This window comes from Dipodomys merriami, unplaced genomic scaffold (assembly GCF_024711535.1).
Source record: "Dipodomys merriami isolate MVZ:Mamm:240054 unplaced genomic scaffold, mDipMer1.0.p SCAF_458, whole genome shotgun sequence".
NCBI classification, from domain to species: Eukaryota; Metazoa; Chordata; class Mammalia; order Rodentia; family Heteromyidae; genus Dipodomys; species Dipodomys merriami.
In genome coordinates this window covers 602,341-610,819 of record NW_027206022.1, presented here as the reverse complement: position 1 = coordinate 610,819, position 8,479 = coordinate 602,341, and positions in this window count along the sequence as shown.

Below are 8,479 nucleotides of genomic sequence, written 5' to 3'. Positions count from 1 at the left end.
TAGACAAAATACATACTTTAAGGGATAGAGGTATGGCTTAGTTGTTAGAGCATTAGTAAGTGAGCAAAGTATCATGTACTGGCTTTGAGTCCCATTCTTGGAGCTAAAGAAAACAAAAAAGAATATACACTTAACATTCCACAATCCCATGTGTAAAAACAGAATTCAGAAGCCCCACATGAACATGTCTCCATAGCAACAGCTTATGAGGACTTTAGAGACATACTTGAGAATGTCCCAATGGTTCATAAATGTGAACCTCTTGGCTTTGAGTGACAGATTACAAGGGACGCATTCATCAGCAGCTCACCAGGGTGATTACATTGTGTGTGTGTGGGTATGCATATCTATGTATGTAAATATACATATATGTCACTACAAATTCATCCAGTCACCTGAATCCATCCATAACCCTCCACAGCACTATTCATTATGTCAGATGTTTTCCACAATCATTGGCTCTACTAACCAGCTCATCTCAGGTGCAGTCATGGTGCAACAGAACACAGACCCATATCAGGACCTAAATACAGGCACATAAAGGAGGAAACTCCTTTACTATATGATCAAGTCCTCAAAGGAGGGATAGCATTAAGGTTATTTAAATTATTTGGAATTGAAAACCCAGGAAATGAAGACTCTTACAAAGAAGAGGACTAAAAGTGAAGGAATTTCATTGATTGAAAATAAAAGCAGGGCTGGGAAGGTGGCTCACTTGTAGAGCGCTTGCCTTACATGCATGAGGCCCTGGGTTTGATTCCCCAGCACCATATAAGCAAAAAGGAAAAAGCCAGAAGTGGCACTGTGGTTGAAGTGATAGAGCACTAGCCTTGAGTTGAAGAGCTGAGGGACAGCGCCCAGGCCCAGAGTTCAGTCCCACGACCGAACCAAAAAAAATAAAAAATAAATACCCTTGTTGCCACGCCTACTTCTGTGGAGTCTGCTTAGCCTGGAACACCTGCTTTTAGATCTGAGAATGGGACTCCACAGTAGCCTACCTCTGAGAATGGGACTTCACAGAAGCCTACCCCTGAGAATAGGACTTCACAGAAGTCTACCTCAGAGAATGGGGCTTCAAAGAGGCCTACCTCCTAAAAAGGCTGGCAAGGCCCTGGGAAAGATATGTTCCTGTTTTTCTTTTTTTCACTGAATAGGAGTGCCTATTAATCTTTTACTGCTCCTGTTGCTTGTTCTACTTACTCATGCTCAACTTTCCCTCATTCAGGGCTCTTTCTTGGAAGTGTTGACGACTCCAGCATCTGATGAGTGTCCTGAGAACATGACTAGCTCACCAGAGTTAAGTGCTACCCTGAAAGTCCCTCTTATGGAGGCTATTAGACAAGTCATAAGTAAATATAAAAGTATTGGGAGGTTTCATGACGTCACTTCAGCAAAAGGAATTGTTTGTAAGAAATTTACAAGAAGCAGTAGGCATGGCTAGAGCAGAAAGAGTGTATGGCTATTGGAGACTTCCCTTTAATCCTGGAGCATAGACAATAGACTCATATAGATATCCTGTAGATAAGAAAGATGTAGAGGAATATTTAGACCAAAAGCTAAATAAGATTCCTAAAAGGTTGGTAGATGGAAGGTGGCAATGGGTTATCAGAGGAAAATAGTGGAATCCTCCATTATTTAGAGGACCACAGAGACTTCCCCCAGATCCATAGCCTTTTACAGGTGTATATGATAAGGATGGCAACAGTTGGGAAAACTACTTAGGAGAAAGAACTTCCTTTTACTCTCTTGCATTTACTGAGAGACTTGCTAGATCTAGGCCTCCTTGGTGCATACTATCAAAAAAGGAACAAGAAAGATCTTATGAGACAGTTAAGGCCTCTATGGAGAAGAGGAAACGATTATGTGAAAGGGTTACAGAGAAGACACTATGAGCTTGAATTAGATATATGGCCAGATTTAACTAAGTATACTGAATATCATGATTTTGGGCCACAAAATGGGGACCCTCTAAAAAATGGCAAAGAAGAATAATTGCTTAGAAAAGATTCGAAACGCATAAAGTACAAAACTAAACAAAAGTAACAATAGAGTACTAGAGTTCATGCCTTTCTGTCCAGCACCTTGCCCATATGCTCTGGTTAATGGTTAATAGGTGATAAACATCTCGAAACAACTGTATTTCTTAAAAATAGAGGTAAAGCCGAAAACAACTGCCTATCGTCATAGCTCATCATGCAAAAAACAAGATCAGGCGAGCAGCTGATGACCACCCAAGAACGAAGTCTTGCAGCAAGATTGTGTAACCTTTTGCCCTGTCTCATGGAGATATTTTCTATAAAAGCTTGTTATCCTCTGCAGTAAATCACATTCAGCATTCACTCCTCTTGTGTGAATTGTCTGTTGGCCATCTCCCCACCTATTCCAGTTACCTCCACTAGGTGTCCTCCGTCGTCCCGACAGAGCCAGTCCATGGCACCTCCTTAATAAAAGAAAAACACATTCATCTCCCCATGAATAGTTTCTGACACATTAGCACCTGAGAATATTCCTAGTTCCCAACTCAGCTTTTTTCTCCCTTTCACCCTGAGGAGTGTCTGAAACTCACCTGATGAAAACTGTTGGGTCAGTGTAAAGTATTTGGCTGATTTTAAGAGGTCTCAGCACACTTATGAAGCAGCTGGGCACCTGTGGTTCACACATGTACTCCTATCTACTCAGAAGGCTGACATCTTAGGATCATATTTCAAAACCAGCCCAGCTGCAAAAGTCATTGAAATTACTATTTCCAATTCACCCAATGGCTTGAAGGGAACATGTGGCTCAAGTGATACAGTACTAGTCATGAGCAATCAAGTGTAGGGACAGCACCTAGGCCCTGAGTTCAAGCCCCAGGACCAGCAAAAACGCAAACAAACATCGAAGCCCTTATTCAGTACCAGAAATAACTCAAGGCATGTAAATACCAATATGTAAAGCTGCGGGGCTTAGGCTGCTCATGCTTGCAATTCTGAAAGCTGAAGATCAATCTTTGAAGCTTGCCTGGGCAAAATGAACAGGGGACTCTTCTCCCCAATTAACCACCATAAAGGTCATAAGTAAAAGATATGTGGCTCAAGTGGTACAGGACTAGCCTTAAGCAAAGAAGATCAAGAACAGCACCTAGGAAATGAGATCAAGTACTAACATTTGCATGTTTGACTGATGTACAGGAATCAATACCATTGTAGTAATTGAACTTCATTTTGTAATAATGCACACTTTTAAGGAATCCTCTTAAAACAGAAAGATAACTTTCTTTGATAGGGTTGTGAAGCTAGTTCATTTAGTAGTTCCTCGAAACATTTTCCTTCCTTAATAATTAGGAACTCATTTGATTTGAGCACAGTAGTGAATTCCTCTGAATTAAATAGAGTAAGCTAGGTATGTTTTAGCAGGTTTATAATTCAAAACATAGTGAAGGAAGACAGGATTTTCACCTCTTTGAGAGCAACATAGGCTACATTGCGAGACTCTGCTTCATTTGTATATATAAAATATATGTTAATATATACCATATAATATATACATGAGTGTGCAAATGTATATATATGCATGTGTGAATATGTTTATATATTTATATACAAACATGGGTGCATACATATAAAGAAATTTGTTTCCAAGTTTTTCCATTTCCTAACAAATGGGGCAATGTCATTCTTTCTGATGGAGGCATAGATTCCATAGTGTGTATATACCACATTTTCTTGATCCATTCATCTACTGAGGGGCATCTGGGTTGGTTCCATATCTTAGCTATGGTCAATAAGGCTGCAATAAATATAGTTGTGCTGGTAGCTTTAGTGTGGTCTTGTTTGTAAACTTCATCCAGTCACTGGCATCCACCCATAATCCTCCATAGCATCTTGCAATTTATCAGACCTTTTCCACAATCATTGGCTCTACTAAGCAGCTCATCTCAGGAGCAGACATGGTGCAACAGAACACAGACCCATATCAGACCCTTAAATACAGGCACATAAAAGAGGAAACTCATTTATTGTATGATCAAGTCCACAAAGAAGTGATAGCAGTAAGCTTATTCAAATTATTTGGAATTGAAAACCCAAGAGGTGAAGATTCTTACAAAGAAGGAGACTAAAAGTGAAGGAATTTCATTGATTGTAAATAAAAGCACAATTCATCTCACCAAGAATAGTTTCTCTGCTACATTAGCACCTGAGCAATATTCTTAGTTCCCCCTCACAGCTTTGTTCTCCCTTTCACCCTGAAGAGTGTCTGAAACCCACCTGATGAAAACTGTTGATCAGTGTAAAGTATTCAGAAACACTGATTCAGAACACTTATGAAGCAGCTGGGCACCTGTGGTTTACATTTGTACTCCTGTCTACTGAGGAGGCTGAGATCTTAGGATCATAGTTCAAAACCAGCCCAGCTACAGAAGTCATTGAAATTCCTATTTCCAATTCACCACCCAAAGGCCTGAAGTGAACATGTGGCTCAAGTGATACTAGTCTTGAGCAAAAAAGTTCAGGGACAGAACCTAGGCCCTGAGTTCAAGCCCCAGGACCAGCAGAAAAAGCAAACAAACCTTATTCAGCACCAGAAATAAGTGAAGGCATGTAAATAACAATATGTAAAGATGCTGGGCTCAGGCCACTCATACCTGCAATTCTGAAATATGAAGACCAAACTTTGAGGCTTGCCTGGGCAAAATGAACAGCAGAGTCTTATCTCCAATTAACCACCATAAAGGTCATAAGTAATAGATATGTGGCTCAAGTGGTAGAGGACTAGCCTTAAGCAAAGAAACTCAGGAAAAGCACCTAGGCAATGAGATCAAATGCTAACTTTTGCATGTTTGACTGATGTACAGAAATCAATACCATTGTAGTAATTCAACTTCATTTTGTAATTATGCACACTTTTAAGGAATCCTCTTAGAAACAGAAAAATAGGTTAATATGATAAGGTTGTGAAGTTAGTTCATTTCTTAGTTCCTCTAACGATTATCCATCTTTAATAATGAGAAACTCATATGATTTGAGCACAGCAGTGTATTCATCTGACATAAAGTTAATAAGCTAGGTGTGTTTCGGCAGGCTTATAATTCAAAACAAAATAAAGGAAGACAGGATTTTCACCTATTTGAGAGCCACATAGGGTACATAGTAAGGCGCTGCCTCATTTGCATACATGCCATATATAATATATCAATATATACCATATAATATATACATGAGTGTGCAAGTGTATATATATGCGTGTGTGTATATATGTTTACATATTCATATACAAATATAGGTGCATACCTGTAAACATAAAGTACTTTAATTTTTTGTATGGAATATTAATGGCCATGGTTTCTCTGCTAATGATGTCAAGCCACAGACATGTGCAGTTTTCTCATATATGTATGTGTGTGTATTTGTGCTTGTTCCCAGCTAAAATGATCTATATATATTATATATACATTCTGTAATATATATAGTTAATATATAATTAGAATATATGTATGGTCCAAAAGATTGGGACATGCTTTATGGTATTTGAATATTCATCTTATTTTGTATGGCAACAGCCATAAAAGGAAAAAACCATATATGTGCTGGTGGTTTGTGCCTGCAAGGGATTGATGGATTTTGCCTGGAAGCCTACATACTCAGGAAGCCAAGATCTGAGGATCAAGGAATAGAGCAAGAACAGACCGAAAAGGTGACAAGACATTAGCTTCAATTAACCAGCAAAAAGCTGAGTGGGAGGCGTGGCTCACATGTTCTTGACCTAGGAGAGAGGAAAGTGAACAAGCACAAAACCTGAGTTCTAGCTCAGGCGCTGGCAAAAAAATAAAATAGGCATGAGCCAATTCAACATAAAAATCAGCTATGTGAAGAACAAGTAGTGTATAGGTCTTAGTATAATAGAAATCCTCCAGCAGTTGTGTATTAAGTAAAAGTATATGGACTTTAGTTATTTCAATGATTTCATGACAGATTGTATTTTTTTTTTGCCAGTCCTGGGGTTTGAACTCAGGGCCTTGGCACTGACCATGAACTTCTTTTGCTCAAGACTACCATTCTACCACTTGAGCCACAGTGCCATTTCCAGTTTTCTCTGTTTATGTGGTATGGAGGATAAAACCATGGTTTCCATGCATGCTTGGCAAGCACTCTACCACGGATCCTCACTCTCAAAACATCACAGATTTTGAGAAGTAGAATTAAAATACTGCATAATAGTCTGCAGCATGGGAAAACATATTTCCCAGCAATATATCTGAAAACAGACTAATGACCAACATACAGAGAGAGAGCTCAAATATCTAAACTCCTGAAGAACCAATAATCTAATTAATAAATACATAAATGAACTGACAGGACAAATGAGTGTACTTAACTCCCAAGATGTACAACTGAGAACATTTGTAGATGAAGCAAAGTTTAGCATCCCAGGCCAGAACAGAAATACAAATTTAAATGACATAAAGTTTCATCATATTTCCATCAGATTGGAAATCAGCAAGTACACATAAAGCAGTAACTGCTAGTGAGGATGTTTGTATGAGTTTATATTAGTGTATCAACTAGGGAAAATGGTATAGATGTCTCTCAAAAAGCTAAAAGTAAGAGTATCATAGGATGCAGCAATATTACTCATGGGCCTACATCTGAAGGAATTTGTTTGTTCTTATTGTGAAAATACTGAACAGAGGGTTTACAATTACATGGGCAAGGTAATGAGTGCATTTCTTATCAAGCATTGTAGCCTCCTCCTTTGTTTCCCCCTTCCCTTCCTCCCACCCCCCCTCACAAAATCTTCCCCCCCTCAACCCCCTCCTGCCCCTGGCACCAAAGTGGTAAAGTTCATTTTCAACATAATGACTTGTACATCTCATTGTTGCAATGGGTCCACCTGTATCCCTATTTAAATGATGAGTTTTTCCCCTTCCCCATCAAAAATTATACCGACATCAAATACAGGGAAAGCAGGGGTTATATGGTGGAGCAGGGACAAACAAAGCAACAAAGAAATAATCTTATAAATCTGTTAGAAACAATCGCAGGAAGAAAAAAAAACATTTGAATACATATCTTAGGATTCATTTCTCTAACAATAATTTATCTGACCTTTTGTGCTTGACTCTGACTTATACTAGTTATGTAAATAAGGGAAACCATGGGACCTATGCTTCTTTGGGTCTGGCTTACTTCATTTAATATAATTTTTTCCAATCCTTTCCATTTCCTAACAAATAAGGCAATGTCATTCTTTCTGATGGAGGCATAGAATTCCATTGTGTATGCATACCACATTTTCTTGATCCATTCATCTACTGAGGGGCATCTTGGTTGGTTCCATGTCTTACCTTTAGTAAACAATGCTGCAATAAACATAGTCGTGTGGGTAGCTTTAGTGTGGTCTTGTTTGTGAACATTTGGGTAAAGGCCCACAAGTGGAAATGCTGGGTAATAGGGGAGCTCTATGTGGAGTCTTTTGACGACCCTCCATACTGCATTCCAAAGTGTTTGAACAAGTTTACACTCCCACCACCAATGCAGTAAAGTTCTCTTCTATCCACATCCCCTCCAGGATCTGTTGTTATTAGAGTTCTTGATTTTATCCATTCTAACTGGGGTTAGATGGTATCTCAACGTTGTTTTGATTTGCATTTCTTTTTTGGCTATAGATGTTGGGCATTTATTCATGTGTCTATTGGCCATCCTTCTTTCCTCTCTCAGAGAAGTTTCTCTTTTGCGGGGGGGGGGGGGGGGGTCCGGTAGTGGGGCTTGAACTCTGTGGGCACTGTCCCTCACCTCTTCGGCTCAAGGCTTACGCTCTAACACTCCAGCGACAACACCATTTCCGGCTTTTTTCTTTACTCTTATTTGGTGCTGAGGAATCGAACCCAGGGCCTCAGGCTTGCAAGGCAAGAACTCTACCACTGAGCCACCCTCCCTGCATTTCTTCATGTGTTTATTGGCCATCCTTCTTTCCTCTTCAGAGAAGTTTCTCTTTAAGACTTTAGCTCACTTATTTATTGGGCAGTTGTTTCTTTGAAAATTTGTTGTTGGGGGACTTAATTTTTTGAGTTCCAGGGATATTTTACATAAGAGACCCTTGTGCATGGTATGGCTAGTGAAGGTCTTCTCCCAGTCTTTAGCTTTCTATTGATCTTGCTAGCTATGTCCTTTGCCATGGAGAAGTGCTGCAATTTCATGCAATCCCATTTGTCCAACCTTTCTTTGATTTGTTGTGTTTCTGGGGCTCTTAATAAAATTTGGGCCTGTGCCAAGGAGACCTAGGGTTTCTCCTATTCCATCCTGTAATGTTTTCACAGTGTCTGCTTTGACGCTGAGGTCTTTGCTCCATTTGGAGTTGATTCTGGTGCAGGGTGATATATAAGGATCTAGCATTACTTTTCTACAAGTAGTTAACCAATTTTGCCAGCACCATTTACTGAAGAGGCTGTCTTTCTTCAGTTCTAATTTTTTCATTCCCTTATCCAAGATTAGATGGCCAT